This window comes from Callithrix jacchus, chromosome 10 (assembly GCF_049354715.1).
Source record: "Callithrix jacchus isolate 240 chromosome 10, calJac240_pri, whole genome shotgun sequence".
NCBI classification, from domain to species: domain Eukaryota; kingdom Metazoa; phylum Chordata; class Mammalia; order Primates; family Cebidae; genus Callithrix; species Callithrix jacchus.
Genome location: NC_133511.1, coordinates 115,339,204 through 115,360,006, shown reverse-complemented (window position 1 = coordinate 115,360,006; position 20,803 = coordinate 115,339,204). Strand labels below are relative to the sequence as shown.

General features: G+C 42.4%; 1 protein-coding gene across 50 annotated transcripts in view; it reads right to left on the bottom strand.

Annotated features, from left to right (window-relative positions):
* The window catches only part of CTNND1 (catenin delta 1), a 69,433-nt gene that overhangs the window by 28,310 nt on the left and 20,320 nt on the right, over positions 1-20,803 (bottom strand). For 28 of the 50 annotated variants that reach the window (XM_035262736.3, XM_035262751.3, XM_035262737.3 and 25 more), the window contains exon 2: positions 417-535. The exons of 13 other annotated variants lie outside the window; for them this stretch is intronic. The gene's annotated coding sequence lies outside the window, so the exon portion shown is untranslated. Of the gene's footprint in view, positions 1-416; positions 536-1,818; positions 1,974-2,447; positions 2,684-7,365; positions 7,408-20,803 lie in introns of all 50 variants that reach the window. 9 more of the 50 variants (XM_078341072.1, XM_078341068.1, XM_078341079.1 and 6 more) reach the window with 4 other exon arrangements.

The following is a 20,803-nucleotide window of genomic DNA, read 5'->3' as shown; positions in this document are numbered from 1 at the left end:
ATTGGATGCCCTTGCTCTAAATAGACTATCTTTTTACCCCCTTACTTGTTCCAACTCAGAATAAATATCCAAGTATCTAGAGGGTTTTGCGTGCTATCTATACAATAAAAGATAGTTATATAGAAATGAAGAGTTCTCTATACCATCATATAAACAGGAGGTTTAAGAGGCATTAGTCATACCTTGTTAGACTCAATGGGTTTTTTCTCTCTTATAGCTATGAGAGACTTTATGCCAGTCCAAAATACACAGTGTTGAAAGACAGGTTTTGAAATAAATCTTCTCCCCTATTCCCACCCTCTTGCCAACCCCTAAAGAAAAAAGGTATTTAAGAAGATTTTTTTCTGCTATGACATGATAGGAATAAAAATTTATATTTCTTAAAAAGATTTTAATAAACATATTTCCATACACACCTGTTAAGAGAAGGTCGAAATTGATTGGTTTAACACAGAGAACTGCCCAGTCTAGATTCAAATAATCATGGAAGAAGCATCCCAGCCACCACAGCAAGGAGGAAGCAGGAAGGAGAGAGCTGCAGAAATATTTGAAGGAAAAATGGGAATGAGAGAAAAATAAAATATACCCAATACATAAAAACAAGAAGAGCAAGGGGCAATAATCGGAATGAAAGAAAGTAATTTAAAATATGACTTGGAATTGTTTAACGTGACAAGTGCCATTTGGACTTTGCTTGGATGTTGTTTTCATTAAAACCTGGATTCTACTGTCATGTGAGAGTTCCTCTACCTGTATTCCCATATATAACCAGGAACAGGTTATAATATGTACAAAAATCCATTTACCCTGTCTCCAGCAACCAAATTGGGGAAAAAGAAAAAAACTGCTGTTGGAATGTCCTTCCCCCTCCCTTCCCACCCCTAAGGCAGAAACCTCAAAGCCCAGTCCCAGCATGCCCACAAAGACATTGAGAAACCAATGCAAAAGTTCTATGGGGAAGACATGTGGGGACTGGCCTAGGCTGAGCCTTTTGCTTCAGTTCCCTTTCCCACGCTCCCCAGAGCCCCACCAAGCACAAATGCTTGGGCCTGTTTGTGTATATGGAATTCAACAAACAAGAGTACCCCCCCCAAAAAATGATAAATAAGTGCCCAATAAACGCCTGAATCAATCCAGTCCCTAAATTTAAAGAATGTGGTAGCTCTTCCCTAAATTCCTCCTACCCCTGCTCAGAGTTCCCACAACCACTTATCAACTCTTCGTCCTTTCAGTCCAAAACCCACTGCCACTTTCTCATATTCCCACCCTACATTCCAACAGGCCACTCAAAGGCCTTTCTTCAATAAGCACCTTTATTTAAACAAAAAAAAAAGTTGCTCCCCTTTCATGTCCATTTCTTATTTTTAAGTACTTGCCCTTATCCACTATGTACAATGACCTATGAACCTTCCACACCAAGAGGACTCCGAGCTCAAAAGAGATTCTTCCAGTTACTGAGTTTCAACGGGGTCTGAAGTGCAATTACCACTATAGCACCCTCCACCCTATAATCTTCTTTGCTAATAAAAGCCGAAATTACTGCTACCATGGGGGATACAGTGACATTCCCTGCTACAAAGAGAAAGTGTATAAATGACCATAAATGGTCCTGCAACTTAAATTAAATGAAGAATTAGGAAGGAAGACAGAAAAAATACTCAGGGCTCTAGATCAGAAAGCAGTAACTGGAGACACATTAGCTTCCACCATCTTCATGGCTTTAAAGCTGACCACCTGTTTCTAATTTGGAAAAGAAGACAGCACAATTAAGCAAAAAGATCAGATTCCTAGGTCTAAAAGCATGGGGAGATATTCTACCTGAAAGAGGTCAGAAGCAGAGGCTATATGGGATAGAATACAACGCAGAAGACTGGTCCCAGTTCTGGTTCTACCACTACCCAACAATGGCAGTAAGCTCTGTCATGTTCACTTGTAAGATGCCAAATCCATTTATCCTGTTTCCAGGAACCAAACTGGGGAAAAAGAAAAAAAGATTGCTGCTTCCCAGGAGTTAGGAAGTTAGCCCCATCTAACTCAAAGTTGTTGTAAGGATCAGGTAAGACAATGTATGTTATATAAAAATGCCAGGTATTAAGTGTTTCAAGAGTTAGTTTAACTCTTCCAATTACATTACTTCACAGTAATGTCTCAGCCTCAAACTATTTTGTGAACTAGTAGATGAAATCAACTGGATCAAAAACATAACTAGGTTCTAAGGAGTGAATGGGCTGGTTTTCCTACTCCAAATCTATTTACTAGGAGGTCCCACCTATATATACCAGTGTTTCTGGTACAAAGGGCACTTCTCTTGTGCTTGGAAGGTCATCATAGCATTACACATCCGTCATAAGTTCTTGATTCCGTATTTGAGGCCTTAACTATTTATTACCTTGGAGAGACGGAATGTGAAACAAACTAATGATTACTGAATGTTTTACATTTATTACCTTGGCAATGCTTACAACAACCCTAAAGAAGTTTTACTGCAAATGAGATTCATGGGTGAAGAAACTACCCAACGTCTCACAGTTAATAGCAAATTTTGAATTTAAATCCAGGTCTGTGCCATTCCAAAGCCTGTGTTTTTCTATGCCATGCTGTCAGGTCCAAATAGAAGTGCAGTCAGTACAAGATGGATGGTCCAGATCCTCTCCTCTACAACCTTTGAGAGCTTTCTTCTCAACTGTCACAGGAAAACAGGGAAAGAAAAGGGTTCAACTTTGTTTTTGTTTTTTTAGGCTCGAGAGTTATTGATAATATCTGCATATAAGTGAGAAAATAGAAAAAAAAATGGAAGGAAAAAGAAAGCATGAGTGGGGCAAGCTACAATAAATGGTCTCATAACTTGGAGACTCAGGGAAAAAAGATCCTTCTCCATGCCATATACATCAAAAAGATTACACTACAAACCATCAGCTGACTTTGGCAGACAGAGCCAGAAGAGTCTTACAAGTTCAGCCCATACCGGGTTTGCCACTTGCGTTTTCAATGACACTTGCTCTCACCAAAAAAAAAAAAAAAAAAAAAAAAAGACCATCAAACAATTCCTGAAGTAAGGGTGCTGAGGAGACAAAGTGAAACTTGTTATTCCCCCTTAAGACTAGATTTTCTGAGAATGCTTAGCTTTACTCTTAAGAAGCCATAGGTCCTACATTCCTAAATTCCACCCACACTAGAAAGATCTTCCTGCTATTACCCAGAGTCCATAGTCCATAATAAAGATCCCTCATCCAAGCAATGATGATAAAAACTCAGTCTCGGCCGGGCGCGGTGGCTCAAGCCTGTAATCCCAGCACTTTGGGAGGCCGAGGCGGGTGGATCACGAGGTCAAGAAATCGAGACCATCCTGGTCAACATGGTGAAACCCCAGCTCTACTAAAAATGCAAAAAATTAGGTGGGCATGGTGGCGTGTGCCTGTAATCCCAGCTACTCAGGAGGCTGAGGCAGGAGAATTGCCTGAACCCAGGAGGCGGAGGTTGCGGTGAGCCGAGATCGCGCCATTGCACTCCAGCCTGGGTAACAAGAGCGAAACTCCGTCTCAAAAAAAAAAAAACAAAAAAAAACCTCAGTCTCTTCTCTAAGAACGCCATACCAAAAGAAGTTAAATTCAATCAAATACCCGGAAGGTTCAAACAACCAGACAATGCCAACCAGATAGGAAGGAAAAAAAAAAAAAATCACTTAACAGTCGGACATGATGGCTCATGCCTGTAATCCCAGCACTCGAAGAGGCCGAGGCAGGCAGACCACGAGGGTCAGGAGTTCGAGACCAGCCTGACCAACATGGTGAAACCCCGTCTCTACTAAAAATACAAAAATTAACCAGGCATGGTGGCAGGCACCTGTAATCCTAGCTACTCAGGAGGCTGAGGCAAAAGAAGTGCTTGAACTGGGGAGGTGGAGGTTGCAGTGAGCCAAGATTGCGCCACTGCACTCCAGCCTGGGTGACAGAACAAGCCTCCATCTCAAAAAAAAAAAAAAAAAAATCACTGACCAATAGCATAGTCCCTAGAATGATTTCTTCTACTGTAAATTGGCTAAAGAAATACAATTTGGAATTATGATTCTTAAAGGTTAAGTGTATAGGCTTTGTTACCTGCCTGGATTTAAGTATCAGATCTATCACTTATTAGCTACATGACTTTGGGCAAAGTATCAACCACTCGAAACTGCAGCTTTCTTTTCTGTAAAATGGAGGAATAAAAATACATAGGGTGGTTGTGGAGATTAAATAAAGCATTTCATGTAAAGTGCTTAGAAAAATGTCTTGACACACCGAAAGCCAGTAATATTGTTACTATTATAGAGACTAGAGCTTGGGGTGTGGTTGGTAGAGTTTCTGAATAAACCAGCCTCCCCATGCTCCCCTCTTTCATTTGCAGCAGACCTGAAAACTACAAGAATTCTTCACTTGTAGAGGGAAAACAAAATAAAACTCAGATTAGGGGTCAAAAGTCCACTGTCCAATTCCTGGCTCTGCCAAAAACTAGCTAGGAAACCTAGTTATAACCCCTGTAAGCTTCCATTTCTATTACTCTTCAGGGTTTAGTTTTAATGAACTAATATATATAAAACCATAGGCTGGGTGAACTCTAAAGTTCACCAATCTTTGCGCTTTTGGGGAAGAAATTTTGTCTTCAGCAGCCAGTCCCAAAGGTAACTCTCCTCCTTTTTTCCTATCTATTCATTATAAAATCAAAACCAATGTCACAGCCCGCAATGGTGGCTCGTGCTTATTAATCACAGCACTTTAGGAGGCCAAGGTGGGAGGATCACTTGAGGTCTGGAGTTCAAAACCAGACTGGCCAACAAGGGGAAATCCCATCCCTACTAAAAATAAAAATAAAAAAATTAGCCAGGCATGTTGCACACACCTGTAATCCCGGCTACTTGGATGGCTGAGGCAGGAGGATTGCTTGAACCTGGGAGGCAGAGAGTGAGCTGAGATCATGCCACTGCACTCCAGCCTGGGTGACAGAGCGAGACTGTCTCAAAAAACAACAACAACAAAAAACAGTGTCACAAATTTATGCTCTCCCTCTAAAAATGATGACAGGCAAAACTCCACTTTCATGTCATTCTAGAGGTTTTTTTTTTTTTAAAGACAGGGTCTCTTGTCACCCTGGCTAGAGTACAGTGGCGCAATCACAGCTCACTGCAGTCTGGACCTCCTGGGTTTAAGTGATCCTCCCACCTTGGCCTCCCACTGTGCCAAAGTGCTGGGATTACCAGCATGAGCCACTGTGCCCAGTCATCGTAGGGGTTGCAAATGGCTTTTTTTCTTTCCTTTTTTTTTTTGAGACGGAGTCTAGCTGGAGTGCAGTAGTACAATCTCGGCTCACTGCAACCTCCACCTCCCTGCAACCTCCACCTCCCAGGTTCTCCTGCCTCAGCCTCCTGAATAGCTGGGATTACAGGCGTTCCATCACCACACCCAGCTAATTTTTGCATTTTTAGTAGTGATGGGGTTTCACTATGTTGGCCAAGATAGTCTCCTGACCTTGTGATCCACTCACCTCAGCCTCCCAAAGTGCTGCGATTTTGAAAAAAGCCATTTGCAAGCTGGGTGCGGTGGCTTAGACCTGTAATCCCAGAACTTTGGGAGGCTGAGGTGGGCAGACTGCTTGAGCCTAGGAGTTCAAGACCAGCCTGGGCAACATGGCGAAACCCCGCCTCTACAAAAAAAATGCAAAAATTAGCTGGGTGTCGTGGTGCACACTGTAGTCCCAGCTAATTAGGAGGCTGAGGTGGGAGAATTGCTTGAGTCCAGGAGGTCCAGGCTGCAGTGAGCCACGATCACACCATTACATTGCCACCTGGGTGACAGAGTAAGACCTTGTTTCAAAAACAAATAAATAGCATACTAAGCCTCATACTGCAGAAATACTAATCAACAAAATATAGTACCTGTAATACTACAGAACTGTATTATAAAACATTCTAGCCAGAAAAGCGGGCCCTCCAGATACCTAAAAGACAGTTACTTGCCTTAACTGGTACTTGACCCCAATCTTAAATTATTCTGGTTCAACCACAAACAAAGAAAACTGCCATTTTGTTTCTAAATCAAAGAAATATATTTACCAAGATTTTCTATGGCTTATCATTGCTTGTACCAGAGTCCAAAGTCTAAGTACCCCACCCTACCTCCACTTAATGTTCTATGTTTTTTTTTCCTTTTCTTTTTTTTTGAGATGGAGTCTCACTCTGTTGCCCAGGTGCAATGGTGCAATCTCAGCTCACTGCAATCTCCACCTCCCAGGTTTAAGCAATTCTCTTGCCTCAGCCTCCCAAGTAGCTGGGGCTGTAAGTATGTGCCACTATACCTGGCTAATTTTTATATTTTTAGTAGACATGGAGTTTCACAACATCAGCCAGGCTGTTCTTGAACTCCTGATCTCAAGCGATCCACCCGCCTTGGCTTCCCAAAGTGCTGATATTACAGGTGTGAGCCACTGCACCCAACCATGTTCCACCTTCTGAAGCTCAGTCAGAACAATTCTAGCATTTCACACTTCACTGGGAAGACTCACCTTCAGTTAACTCCAAGTCCCTGAAGCTGATTTGCATTAAGATTAAAAGGACTCTGTTCACTCCAGAATCTCAACTGAGCACTACTCAAGTCACGAAGCCTGTATTATTCTAGATATGGCCTTGTCTTATTTTGATGAGGAAAAACTAGGTCTCACTGTGTACACCATGAATTTTTCTGATGAATTAAGGAAGGCTCTGGGCAAACCACCCTCCCCTTAGGAAAGAGTGATGCATTCTCTCTGACTGGAATGTCAGAGAAAAGAATTTTTTAAAAAAACAAATATAGAAACTCTTTAATACTCCTTGTTAAAAGGAAGTTGAGCTGGCAAGCTGTATACCTCAATAGGGCACCATAAACTCTCTTTAGTCTTATAATCCTTACCCAAAGCTACCTGTCAAAATGTAAAGTTTTTACTGTAACTCAAAAAAAATTCACCTCCACCACCATGACCTCCTAAATTCTGAGACCAAATAAAACATTCTTCTTTCTCTCTTTTCCCTTCCCAAGTATTCTGGGAACCCCCCCCAAACCATAACATACTAAAATGGCTAAGTGCTAGGCTGGCTTTGAAGCAAAGGAAGGGTGTGGCTCTCAGCTAGTGAGGGGGCCTAAGACTGAAAGGGTACAGAAAGAAACAAAACCTGCTTCTCTGTGGAGTATGCATGACGCACACACGGGACTGGTCTAACAAGTCCTGATCTCTCAGGCCAGGCCGCCTCCTTCTCCTCCCCCATTATCCACATGCCTCTCCAAGGCCCTCCACTGGGAGAGATAACACTTAAGTTTTCTATTACCCTGAGAAGAGACTGAGACACACAGAGTTACTTACCTGGATTCCCTGTGCAACCTTGCCAAAGGCACCTCACCTAGCCTTAAAAGGAGAAAGCAGAGCTTTAGGGAGAGGCCGATAAAGAAACAAAGATAAGAGGGAGGGGCAAAGAAAAAAAAAAGGGAGGTGTCAGACTAAAGGAAGGGGAAAGGCCAAATGCCTTTCTCCTTCCTCCAAGAGGAGAGAGGTCAGGTGCACTATGAAAAATAAGAAAAAGTCTAATTGAAATGGAAAGGTATTAAGTCTCATGTCATAAAAGAGAAATCCTAAAATTAACTAGGACACCTTATACCCTCCCATACCCTAGGCTAGGGAAAATAAAATACATTCATGGAAGAGCTTAACCTTAGAGTTTACTAGAGGTCACCCAACTGTTTGAGCTCATATTTCTTTTTTAAAATAGCAGCTTCTCACCAAACTTCCTGACTTTCAATCTATGGCATTCCCTCAACTCTTTGCCCATCGTTTGAAAATAACTTGGAAAAGGTGGAAGGATGTAATTGAGCCATATTTACACAGTCCCAATTCCTCAAAACCCTGAAAAGACCAACAAGGCATTCTTTTCATCAAGTTTGGAGTATGTCTTCTTTTTGAGACAAGAAACAGGGAGACAGAACATGTCAATCTATGAAGAAATCAATCAGAAGTGTTAGGTCCTTTTTCAGCTATAGACAGATAGCAGGAGGAAATGTTTCTCCCTATCTGAAAGAAGAAAATCCTACCTTGAAGGGGAAGAAAAGTTGTGTATTATTGCTCTTCCCTTAGAAGTTATCATATAATCCTTTCAACACTTGCAGAGGTAATGGCCTCTTTTTATAAATAAGTATACTACTGGCTGGGCACAGTGACTCACACCTGTAATTCCAGCACTTTGGAAAGCTGAGGCCAGGAGTTCAAGACCAGCCTAACCAACATGGAGAAACCCCATCTCTACTAAAAAATACAAAATTAGCCGGATGTGGTGGCACATGCCTGTAATCCCAGCTACTCGGGAGGCAGAGGAAGGAGAATCACTTGAACTCAGGAGGCTGAGGATGTGGTGAGCTGAGACTAGCCTGGGCAACAAGAGCAAAACTTTGTCTCAAAAAAAAAAAAAAAGTATAATACCTATATATCAGAAGTATTTAGTACCTTGCCCAAGCTCATCGACTAGTAGTAGTAGTAGAAACTCATATTTTACTTCAAGTCCATGTTCGTTCTTGATAAAGTGAAGGAGTATGAATTCTTTAGGCTGTGGTTAAAAGTCATTCTTAGGGCCAGGCAAGGTGGCTCAAGCCTGTAATCCCAGCACATTGGGAGGCTGAGGTAGGCAGACTGCTTGAGCTCAGGAGCTCGAGACCAGCCTGGGCAAAATGGCAAGACGTCATCTCTACAAAAAGTACAAAAAAATTAGCTGGGTGTGGTGACATATGCCTGTAGCTCCAGTTACTCAGGATGCTGAGGTGGGAGGATCATTTGAACCTGGGAGTTCCAGGCTGCCGTTAGCTGAGAATGTGCCACTGTACTCCAGGCCTGGGTGACAGAGTTGAGACCCTGTCTCAAAAAAAAAAAAAAAAAAAAAAAAAAGCCATTCTAGTTCCAATGAAACGTTAACCCAAAGTTAACATTTTTTTTTTTTTTTTGCAGAGAGGGGAAGGAGGCAAAAGAAGGTGGAATGGAGCCAGCTAGATCTTTGGGTCTTACCTTCACTTTAAAGAACAAAACCTTACTCAATTTGGGAAGAAGAGCTTACCGTCTACCCCAGATTTAGCTCCCCCTGCCTTTTTTTTTTTTTTTTTTTTTGAGACGGAGTTTCACTTTTGTTGCCCAGGCTAGAGTGCAATGATGCGACCTCGGCTCACCACAACCTCTGCCTCCCAGGTTCAAGCGATTCTCCTGCCTCAGCCTCCGTAGTAGCTGGGATTACAGGCATGCACCACCACACCCGACTCATTTTGTATTTTTAGTAGAGATAGGGTTTCTCCCTGTTGGTCAGGCTGGTCTCAAACTCTGGACATCAGGTGATCTGCCCACCTCAGCCTCCCAAAGTGCTAGGATTACAGGCGTGACCCACCGTGCCTGGCCTATCTCCCCTTTTATAAGGACCTAGTACTTGGGAAGAAAGGTGCTAAGGAAAAAGAGGCACTACTCTGTAAAAATCACCTATCCTTTCACTGGCAAGCCTGCTCTAGAAAGCTGGCTCCATGCCACATTCTCTGATCACCCCCTCAACCCTACCACAAGAAAAAAAAAAAATCCAATCACAAATATCCCTACTCTCATTTTTAACGTGACATCTCACTAAGCCAAAATCGAAGATCAGAGCTGGGGTGGGAAACAAAAGGAACTAGAGGCAGTAAAGATTGTGCTAGCCAGCATAAGAACAGAGAAGAAGGATTGTTCTAGCGGTATGTTAGCAATCTGCCTCTAGGGCAGCTGTCCTCCTGGACCATCAAAGGCGAGTTTGTGTGTGTGCTCATGAACCAGCCAGCTTGCTTGAAGTTGAGGGCTCAGTCACCCAATCCACAAAGTGAGAAGAGATGTCTATTTCAAAGCTGGAATGGAAGGCAGAGAAAACACAAAACAAGAGAGAAAAGAGGGAAGGAAGAGAGAGGGTATTGCAGGTGCTATTTCAGTCTAGAGCTAGGGAAGAAAAATCCCAGTAAACTACCAAGCATTCCCTAGTTATGTTCAAATATTAGAGAACTACCAGTAACTCTTCATACTAAGTGGGTAAGTTTCTCCTGATCTGTATGTAGTAAGGTACCAATTGGAAGGATGAGACCTAAAATGTAAAGGACCGCAGCATTACCTGTTTCTTCCTGTCCCTTTTAAACCCAACAAGGTACCTGCAATATATACAGCAAACTAACATTTTTTAACATCTAGTTACTTCTGGAATTCCTTTCTTAATTAAATCCTAGAGATCCATAAATAATACAGCACACACAAAACTCAGTAAGCTTCCCAATGCTAAAGAGATCAGGGCCATTTATATAACTCAAGTGCTAAACGCAAAAGGCCACAGTCAGAATTCACACTCCCTAATCCTTCAGAGTAGCTAGATGCTCCGAGACCCATTAGACACACAAAGGCTGCTCTCTTCTCAGGAAAGCTCTGCAGCAGAGCTGCTCTCCAGGGACAAAGAGATTTCACAGGAGAACCACAAAGACATCGCCCCTCTCTGTTCCCCCACTCCCAGCTTTCTCACTTCCTGTCACAGTAGCACCAGACCACAGTCTCCCAGAAACAAACAAATACAAAGTGCTGGATTCTGGGCGGCAGGCCAACCGCATTCCAGGGCATCCTGTCTACCAATCACGGGCCAGAGCCCCCACTTTGCCCTGCTCAGCTCCTTATCATGTTCAGGGAAAACAACCCTCCTCTCTGCCCCCAAGCCAACACTAGGTAGGACAAAGCTCAGGCCTTTAAGAATCAGCAGAAAGATATTGTGTGTGGATCTAAGTTTGGAGGGGTTGAGGGAATTTTTAAGATTCCTACTTGGCAAGTTTCTTCTCTTTGGAGGCACTGCATTAGGGATTTTAAAGCTACTGCTGCTGTTACATTCAGATCAGCTACATGTGACACATCCCCAAAAAAGCTTCATTATGGCCATTTGATTCCGAACCTGGATTCAGCCAATGGAACATTACCATTTGGAGAACTACTTTAGGAACTTCACCTTCCCTATCATCCACCTCTGTTTCCAGTCTTTCAAACGTTTTCCCTACAAGCATAGAGTTGATTACTAAGACAGGATCCACAGAGAACAAACAAAGGCAACAGACTCCACCCTACAAAGAGGCAGTTTAATCAGGTGCTGGGAGCAAAGTTCCCTAGAGTAAGAGAAGACAACCACTAGGAATTGCACAGAAGCCAAATGCACAGCAGAGGTCAAGATAGCAACTTCAGCTTTTCCTGCTCACAACCCCCTGAAGTGGGTAAGGGGCTGTAAATTTGTAACCTAGTCACAAAAGATAATGAGATAAATGATACATTTTTCTATTATCTTATACAACCCATTGGAAAGTAGCCCTAAATCCCAGAAGCAAAGAGGCAGATAGAGGTTAAGCTCTATTAACTAGAGATTCTTGAAATCTAAAGCAGCAACATCCTTTGCCCAAGGGCTCAATCCCTTTGCATAAAACATAGCATGATGCTCAGCAGAGTCCTCTAACCAGAGGGGCATACCAACAACTAACTAGTAATATGCTATCACTGCTCATCTTTTTTCTCCCTTTATGTTCCTAGATTCCTTTCATCTTCTTAGATCTGTTGAACCCTGGTCTAAAGTAGCACATGAGACAAAAGGAACTAAATCTAAAACAGACAACTTAAAAGTACTTAGTCCTTGGCCAGGTGTGGTGGCTCATGCCTGTAATCCTAGCACTTTGGGACATTGAGGCAGGCAAACCACTGGAAGTCAGGAGTTCGAGACCAGCCTGGCCAACATGGTGAAACCCCATCTCTACTAAAAATACAAAAATTAGCCAGGCATGGTGGTACACACCTCTAAGCTACTCCAGGAGGCTAAGGCAGGAAAATCACTTGAACCTGGGAGGCAGAGGTTGCAGTGAGCTGAGATCACACCACTACACTCCAGCCTGGATAACAAAAAAAAAAGAAGACGGATTTAGTCTTTATCTGGATCTGGTACAACCAGGTGGAAAGGATAGGGCAATAATATACACAATAGCCATTCTAGCACTGAACAGAAAAGAATATTTAGCAACACTATAGAACTTCAGCAGCAGAGCCCAGCCATTGCAAACTATCACTGAAGCATCTGCAAAAAAGTTAACAATCTCTTATCTGGCATGGAATCAGACTAACTCTCTATCTCTCAAAAATACTTGGGCAAGGTGGCTCATGCCTGTAATCCCAGCACTTTGGGAGGCTGAGGCGGGCAGATCACAAGGTCAGGAGATAGAGACCATCCTGGCTAACATGGTGAAACCTAGTCTCTACGAAAAATACAAAAAATTAGTTGGGCATGGTGGCAAGTGCCTGTAGTCCCAGCTATTTGGGAGGCTGAGGCAGGACAATCGCTTGAACCCAGCAGGCGGAGTTTGCAGTGAGTCAAGATCTCACCACTGCACCCCAGCCTGGGTGACAGAGCAAGAGTAATCTCAAAAAAAAAAAAAAAAAAAATACCGTATTCTTATCCAATTCTTCATGCATAGCCCAGGCCAAATAAATCAGAGATTAAGTACCACAAGGTGAGGTAGATATACTAAAGCAGATAAAAATAGTAGCTTCTAGTAGGGGAGAGTTTTCTGAGATACCAAAAAAAAAAAAAGTTGTTAAAGACACACCCCAGGCGGAGAACTGAACACACCCACATCAATGCTGTTAAATCCAAAAGGATGCTTGGCAAGTTCTCTGCATCAAATTGAGCAGGTAAGACAGAAAGGGAGTGCTGACTCAGAAATATAGTAATCCTGGGGTGTGAGGGAAGGAAGAAGACAAATATAGCCAACTGATCACAATTCAACTTAACTTCACTAGAGGTCCCAGTTCTAATTGTATCTCACGCTCTTTGCAGACATATTTAGAAAGCCCAACTAAGGGAATAATGAATGGATATGAAGAAAGCCTCTGGAGGGCCCAAGACTTAAGCTGAAACCTCAATGGGTAGGAAGGACGAATCTGTTTTGCTGTCTAACTTCCCACCCCCTCTCTCTCCAAAGCAGGCCCAAAGCTGAAAGAATTATAGGGAGGGGAAGCAGAAGAAAGAATGTGACTGGGAAAGGTTTAGCTACATTCCAACTAGCCAACATCCCACATAGCATTAAGAGTGCCTGAGAATTCAAACCCACTACATAAGAGTTGCTGAGTCTCTGCTAACACACATCCAATTCCTGTGCCACCAACCCCCACCCTCAAACACTCTGAAAAGAAGAGTAATTGAGATAGCTTGATGAAGGCACCAGCTGTTTCCACCACCACCACCCTCCCTCCCTCCCTCCCTCCCTCCCCTCCCGAGACCTCAGTTAAAACTCACATCAAACACTTAATACAATTGACTGGTCAGTAGGAAGGAGAAGCCTGGACTAAAATAGCAGGAAGAGTGCCAACTGGCCCCATTTGGAATGCTTTCTTGGCTCAATTCAAAAATAAGAAACCTCTGTCATCTACTCCCCTCTGCCCAATTATGTTCTCCTTTCCACAACTTACTCCTCCATGTCAAATGAGTTTCAGTTTCTTCCCTCCAACTTCTTGTTCTATTTTCAAATGTCGGAATATACAGGGGAGGCGTACATAGGTTGAATGTGAAAGGAATATCTGAGAGATTAGGCTTCCCAGACTGCAACATACAAACCTAGTACAGGGCTCCCATATAAGAGCAAAGAGACAGGAGCACACAAAGCACCCATCCGCGTGCTTCAAGTAAGGAAAAGAGTGAACCTTAAGCAGCTATACACAAACATTGGTGGTAATACGATTTCCTAAAACATGGGTAGCCAGTTAAGAGTACTAACATGACCAGCCCCTCCCCCACCCATATTCCAAGTTGGCCAGAGTTAACCAAGGAGGAAGGGAAGGAAGCCAGCACTTCCTTTTCAGACAGGAAGTAACATTGGCCCTTCCTGTCCAGTTTTAAACAAATTGTCCAGTTCAGTTTCAATACTAACATCCTCTCCTGAATTTGTTCCACAATTTAAAACTGCAGATATAATCTAAAGATTTCCCTCCCTCCCAACAGGCGAGTCCTCCATACCATGCTAAGTGTTAGCCTAACCCCCAAATCGGGAGGTAACATCTGTAATTCCAAAAGAATACAGGGCACAAAGGTAAATAACTTCACCTCAAATTAAAGGCCTTCTCATCATGTCTACTACAGTAAACTCAACTTCCTTTTTTTTTTTTTTTTTTTTGAGACGAAGTTTCGCTCTTGTTACCCAGGCTGGAGTGCAATGGCGCGATCTCCGCTCACCGCAACCTCCGCCTCCTGGGTTCAGGCAATTCTCCTGCCTCAGCCTCCTGAGTAGCTGGGATTACAGGCACGCGCCACCATTCCCAGCTAATTTTTTGTATTTTTTAGTAGAGACGGGGTTTCACCATGTTGACCAGGATGGTCTCGATCTGTTCGTGATCCACCCGCCTCGGCCTCCCAAAGTGCTGGGATTACAGGCTTCAGCCACCGCGCCGGGCAAAACTCAACTTCTTTAATTCTCTCTCTTATTTTTATTTTTTGAGATGGAGTCTGCCTATATTGCCCAGGCTGGTGTGAAACTGCTGGGCTCAAGTGATCCTCCCTCCTTAGCATCCTAAGTAGCTGGGACCAAAGGCACAGGCCACCATCCCTGACTCTACTTATCCTAATTAAATAAACATCCACCGTCTCAAAAAAAAAAAAAAAACACAATGTCTCCCAGATCCCACCTAAGAAATAACATATACATGTAGCTGAATTCAAATATTCAGGTTTTGTGATCCTTAAACATGAATGATCAGAGAATCTCTTGAGGAGCTTTTTGAAAAAATTAAATTCCCCCTCTGCATCAGTTTCTACAGGGAAGTCTGGGTGCAGACTTTTTTTTTTTTCTTTTTTTAAACTTTCATGTTTAAAAAAAAAAAACCCTCATAGGCTGGGTGCAGTGGCTCACACCTGTAATCCCAACACATTGGGAGGCTGAGGGAGGCAGATAATCTGAGGTCAGGAGTTTGAGACCAGCCTGGCCAACCCTGTCTCTACTAAAAATACAAATATTAGCCAGGTATGGTGGCACATGCCTGTAATTCTAGCTACTCAGGAGGCTGAGACACAAGAATCACTTGAACCTGGGAGGAGGAGTTTGCAGTGAGCCAAGATTGCACCACTGGACTCCAGCCTGGGCAACCGAGTGAGACTCCCATCTCAAAACAAAACAAAAAAAACCCTCATAGACTCTTATGGCCTGTTGTGACCCACTGTACTGGCCTATCCCTAACAACCCATTGATCTTCTTGCTAAAAGGGCACTAATTATCAAATACATTATTTGGGCTCACAAGAAACTCAGATCATTAATCAGTCTAGAGGCTCATTGAAAGCATGAATCTAAACATAAGGATGGCTGGAATGGCACAGTCCTAACTCCTGTACTCCAGACTCAGAACCTAGAAGGAAGAACTATCTCACTTGCCAGCACCATCTTCTCTGGAATCCTGAGTTGCTACACTGTAAGATATCCTTCTGCACACTGCATATCCAACAACTCAATTATGTTTGAAACATCTTAGTTTTAAGAACCAAGAACGGGCTGCCCTTGGGGAAAGACGATCTAGGATCCAGTTGGTATACACATGGCTTGTCCCTATGTGTACAGTTCTCAAATTATTCTTTTTATTTTTAAAAAGTTATTCTTTAAATAGATAGTATAAACATGTGGCTTAAAAGGAAACTTCAAAAGGCACAAAAGGATTTGTCTCATTTCAAATTAAAAAATACTGTATCAGCATCAAATAAACATTTCTTTGTTTGAATATCACTTTTAAAAAATACACAAAACATCTTAATTTTTTCTTCAAGAAACAAAGAGCTACACCAAATTTTCAAAGACTGCTTCCATATTCTATCCCAAAAGAAGTCCGAAGTCTTAAATCTACTATTTAAGACCTTAGATAATTCTAAACCACTTGGCAAAAGAGAAAGAACCAGAAACTCTGGATTCAAGTGGTTACCTCTGACACTAATGTAAGCCACTTTAACTTCTGGTTTGAGTAAGAACAAGCAAGTAGCAAAAGGCCTTTAAAAGAACTAAAAAGTAAAACATTCCCACAAGTAAACATGTGTCACTGAAGACTTAGGAAAGAAGAATGGGGCGGTGGCTCAAGCCTGTAATCCCAGCACTTTGGGAGGCCAAGGCGGGTGGGATCACGAGGTCAAGAGATCGAGACCATCGTGGTCAACATGGTGAAACCCGTCTCTACTAAAAATACAAAAAATTAGCTGGGCATGGTGGTGCGTGCCTGTAATCCCAGCTACTCAGGAGGCTGAGGCTGGAGAATTGCTTGAACCCAGGAGGCGGAGGTTGCGGTATTGCACTCCAGCCTGGCTAACAAGAGCGAAACTCCATCTCAAAAAAACAAAACAAAACAAAAAAAACATAATGTCTCCCAGATCCCGGAGTCAAACAATAAAGGTACATTTAAAACAAAAACGTAACCTTTTTTTTTTCTTTTTTGAGACAGAATTGCGCTGTCACCCAGGCTGGAGTGCAGTGATGCAATTTCAATCCAACCTCCGCCTCCCAGGTTCAAGCCATTCTCCTGCCTCAGCCTCCCAAGTAGATGGAACTACAGGTACCCACCACCACACTCAGCTAATTTTTATAAATCTTTTAGTAGAGATGAGGTTTTGCTATGTTGGCCAGGCTGGTCTCTAACTCCTGATCCCAAGTGATCTGCCCACCTTGGCATCCCAAAGTGCTGGGATTACAGGTGTGAGCCACTGCACCCAGCCAAAAAAATTTTTTAACTAAAAAAAAAAAAAAAAACATACTCTCACGTTGGCCACAGTGACTCACACCTGTAATTACAGCATTTTGGGAGGCCAAGGAAAGAGTATCACTTGAGCCCAGGAGTTCAAGACCAGCCTGAGCAACATATAGAGACCATGTCTCTACAAAAAATACAAAAATTAGCCAGGTGTGGTGGGCCATGCCTGTGGTCCCAGCGACTCAGGAGGCTGAGGTGGGAGGATCACTTAGGCCTGGAAGGTCGAGGCTATAGTAAGCCATGATCATGCCACTGCACTCCAGCCTGGATGACAAAGCAAGGCTCTACCTCAAAAAACTCTCAAGACAATCACAAACATCTCACGCCATCTACATATGATGAAGTAATACATATCAACCAGTTGTTTAAACAATTTCAAAATTTTGGGTAATCTCTTGATTGCCTGGATTATTTCCCATGCAAGATGATACAGTTACCTGACCAAAGGAGTAGGAGATGGGAAGAAAAAGTTTCTTGGTTGAGGTCATCTCCTAAGGATATTAAGTAACAGGATGACAACGAGGTAAGCATAATTAAAGGGAACAACAAATGGTAACCAGGTCAAGAGCCAGGGCTAAAAACTCCAGAGAGAAGACTACGGGGAGAGAAAGAGGCGGGAGGGGAGAGAGGAGAGAAGGGGAGGTGGGGGAGGGAGAGAGAGACAGACAGAGACAGACAAAGGCTGACTTTCACTGAGGGGCAGACCACCTAAACCAGAAATCTTAAAAGGGAAAGTAAGAGTGGGTGATTCAAGACACAGGTACTCAATCAAATATCCTTTTACTTTCCTATATGGGGTTGCCACAGAACATCAAATCACTAAATAGTTGGTGCTTCTTCCTCAACTCCATCAAAGCCAACTATGTAAAGTGGCTCAGAATGTGCTTTAATAACCTCTAATGCCTAAACAAACATGGAAAGGGAAAATGGAGACATCAGTTATTAACAGGGTAATCATCTCTCTCAATGTTCAAGACAGAAAGCATGGATATGGTGACCTATAAGGGGTCCTCAAAGCCATGAAATCAACAATCAGGACTTGGGGAAGCAGGATCTTTTTGGTTAAATGAGCAAAAGGAGAAGCAGCAGACATGCGGAGCAAGCCTATTTAGTCAAAAGCACATAAACCAAACCAATAAATGTTGTCCTCAAAAGGAAACTATACAGGTCTAGGCTGTCACTTCTGCTCATAGAAAACTGACTAGGTAGGTAAGAAAATGGAGAAATATACAGTATTTCTCTGGAAAAGAAAAATCCGGGGGCCGGGCGTGATGGCTCATGTCTGCAATCCCAGCATTTTGGGAGGCTGAAGCAGGCAGACTGCTTGAGCTCACAAGTTTGAAACCGTGTCTCTACAGAAAAATATAAAAATTAGCTGGGTTTGGTTGCGCATGCCTGTAGTCCTAGCTACTTGGGAGGCTGAGGTGGGAGGATGGCTTGAGCATGGGAGGGAGGCAGAGGCTGCACTGAGCTGAGATTGTCACACTGCATAGAGACAGACCTTGTATCAAAAAAAAAAAAAAAGGGAAAAAAAAATTTTGATCTCACGTCCCAAAAACACATAAGCTTATTCTAAGTAGCTGCCTTATTAACATTCTCTAAGACTAGGGTAATCAACCTATGCAAAATCTGCTACTGTGCAAATTATCTGCTAACTATACTTTCATGGAGATTCTATAATGGGAGAAATATGGAGTCTGGGTCAGGTGCTACCTCAAGTTACAAGGAAGACACAAAAATCTGGTAATAGCTGTTGTCTCTGGGGCTTGAAGTGAAAAGGAGACAATTTTTCTTTGTAAAATGTAGTACACAACAAGACCCTACATTACAAAACACATTCCTATTGGACCTCTCTGGACAGGTCTCTTACTTTTCCTTCCCTCCCCTCAATCTCTCTTGTTCACTGGCAATAATCAGCCTCAGGGCCTTTCCACTTCCTGCTCCTAATATCTACATGACTACATCCTTCATTTCTTTTGGTCTCTGTCAAACATACCTTACACATGAGACCCTCCCTGACCACTCTATATAAAATAATCTCACGCTGGGACTTCTTATCCTCCATACTACTTATCCTGCTTTATTTATTTTCTCAATAACATTATCACATTCTGACACACTACATATTTACTTGCTTATCATTTGTCTGTCACAACTAGAATGTAAGCTCTTTGAGAACAGTTGGCCGGGCGCAGTAGCTCACGCCTGTAATCCCAGCACTTTGGGAGGCTGAGTCAGGTGGATCACCTGAGGTCAGGAGTTCAAGACCAGCCTGACCAACACGGTGAAAACCCATCTCTAAAAATAAAAAATTAAAAACAAACAAACAAAAAAAAAAAACAGTAGATCTATTTTGTTTATTGTTGTACTTCAGTGTATGGCATACAGCAGACTCTCAAATTTCTTTTAAATGGAGGTATTTTACTTCATTCTTCAATGAATACAAAAAGTTAAATTTTAGAAAAAAATAAATCAACTTTGTTTTCCTTTTCTATATATTTTTTTTCCAACTGTGATCTTAGGCCTAACAAAGAGGCCTAGGTAGCCTTACCTGACTATTTGGCTGACCTTCAGCACGGTAGACATCCAAAAGACCAACTGTGCCCCAGTTAACAAAGTAGTCAATGGACAGCAGAGCAGCAAAGAGGTTATAGAACTTCCCCCACTCCAACAAAGAAGCAGGAAAGAAATCAGATTGGCACCAATTTTTCTTTTAAAACAGACTATTTTAAAAGTGTACTGAATATATACCAGCTACTTTATTTCAATGAGATTTACTTCACTTGCAATGAAATGGGAACTGCAGGTGCTTTGATAAAGGTATTGAGAAGTTGACCTAGTTTCTATAACAATGTCTTATGTCCTCAACCATTAGAATATATTTTAGTTTCTTAAAATATGAACTTCCTAAAACAAAATATTTTCACTCCACAAAAGATACCTCCTAATGTGCTACTGCACTGCAAAATAGAACAACATGGAAAGCAGATATAAAACTAATAATTTACTCTGAAGAAAGTACATTTCTTTTGCTCTACTGTCAACTGAACCAAAATGAGTAATTAAGAAATGTGGATGAAATCTGAAAATCAAAAAAAAAAAAAAAATCTGAGGCTGGGCGTGGTGGCTCATGCCTGTAATCCCAGCACTTTGGGAGGCTAAGGTGGGTGGATCATGAGGTCAACAGATTGAGACCATCCTGGCCAACACAGTGAAACCCCATCTCTTCTAAAAATACAAAAATAACTGGGCGTGGTGGCACACGCCTGTAGTCCCAGCACTTTGGGATGCCGAGGCAGGAGGATCACTTGAGGTCAGGAGTTCAAGACCAGCCGGACCACATGGAGAAACCCAGTCTCTACTAAAACTACAAAGTTAGCTGGGCATGGTGCCCGGCAGGCTGAGGCAGGAGAATCGCTTGAACCCCTGAGGTGAAGGTTGTGGTGAGCGAGATTGTGCCACTGTACTCCAGCCTGGGCAACAAGAGCAAAACTCCGTCTCAAAAAAACAAAAACAAAAACAAAAACAATCTGAATCACTACAAGAGGTCAGTTTTCTTGGATTACAATTGTATTCCTAAACTAGATCTAACTAAAATAAACAGGAAGTGGTATCCTAATAGTTGTACCTTTAGCACATGGGTAATTTACTCTAGAGTAAGAACCAGAAACACTTCTTTATATTAACTGTGAGGCAAAGCAATGCCCATGAGGACCTAAGGGAAAACCTAAGGGGAAAAAAGGGAAACCCAGTCTAAAAGAAAAAAAAAAAAAGATAGGAGAGGCAAGAGGAGGCAGAGAGAGGCAACGGAAGACTCCACAGAGAACAAGAAAGCAAAACAAAAGGAGAAAATGCAGGAGAATTGGTGGAAATTGCAGGTAAAAAAAAATGTGGTGAACTGAGTGAGGTATTTATGGTAGGAGGCTACAGAGTCCTAACAGAAATTAGCTTCAATAGTTAGGCAAGGTGGTGTGTGC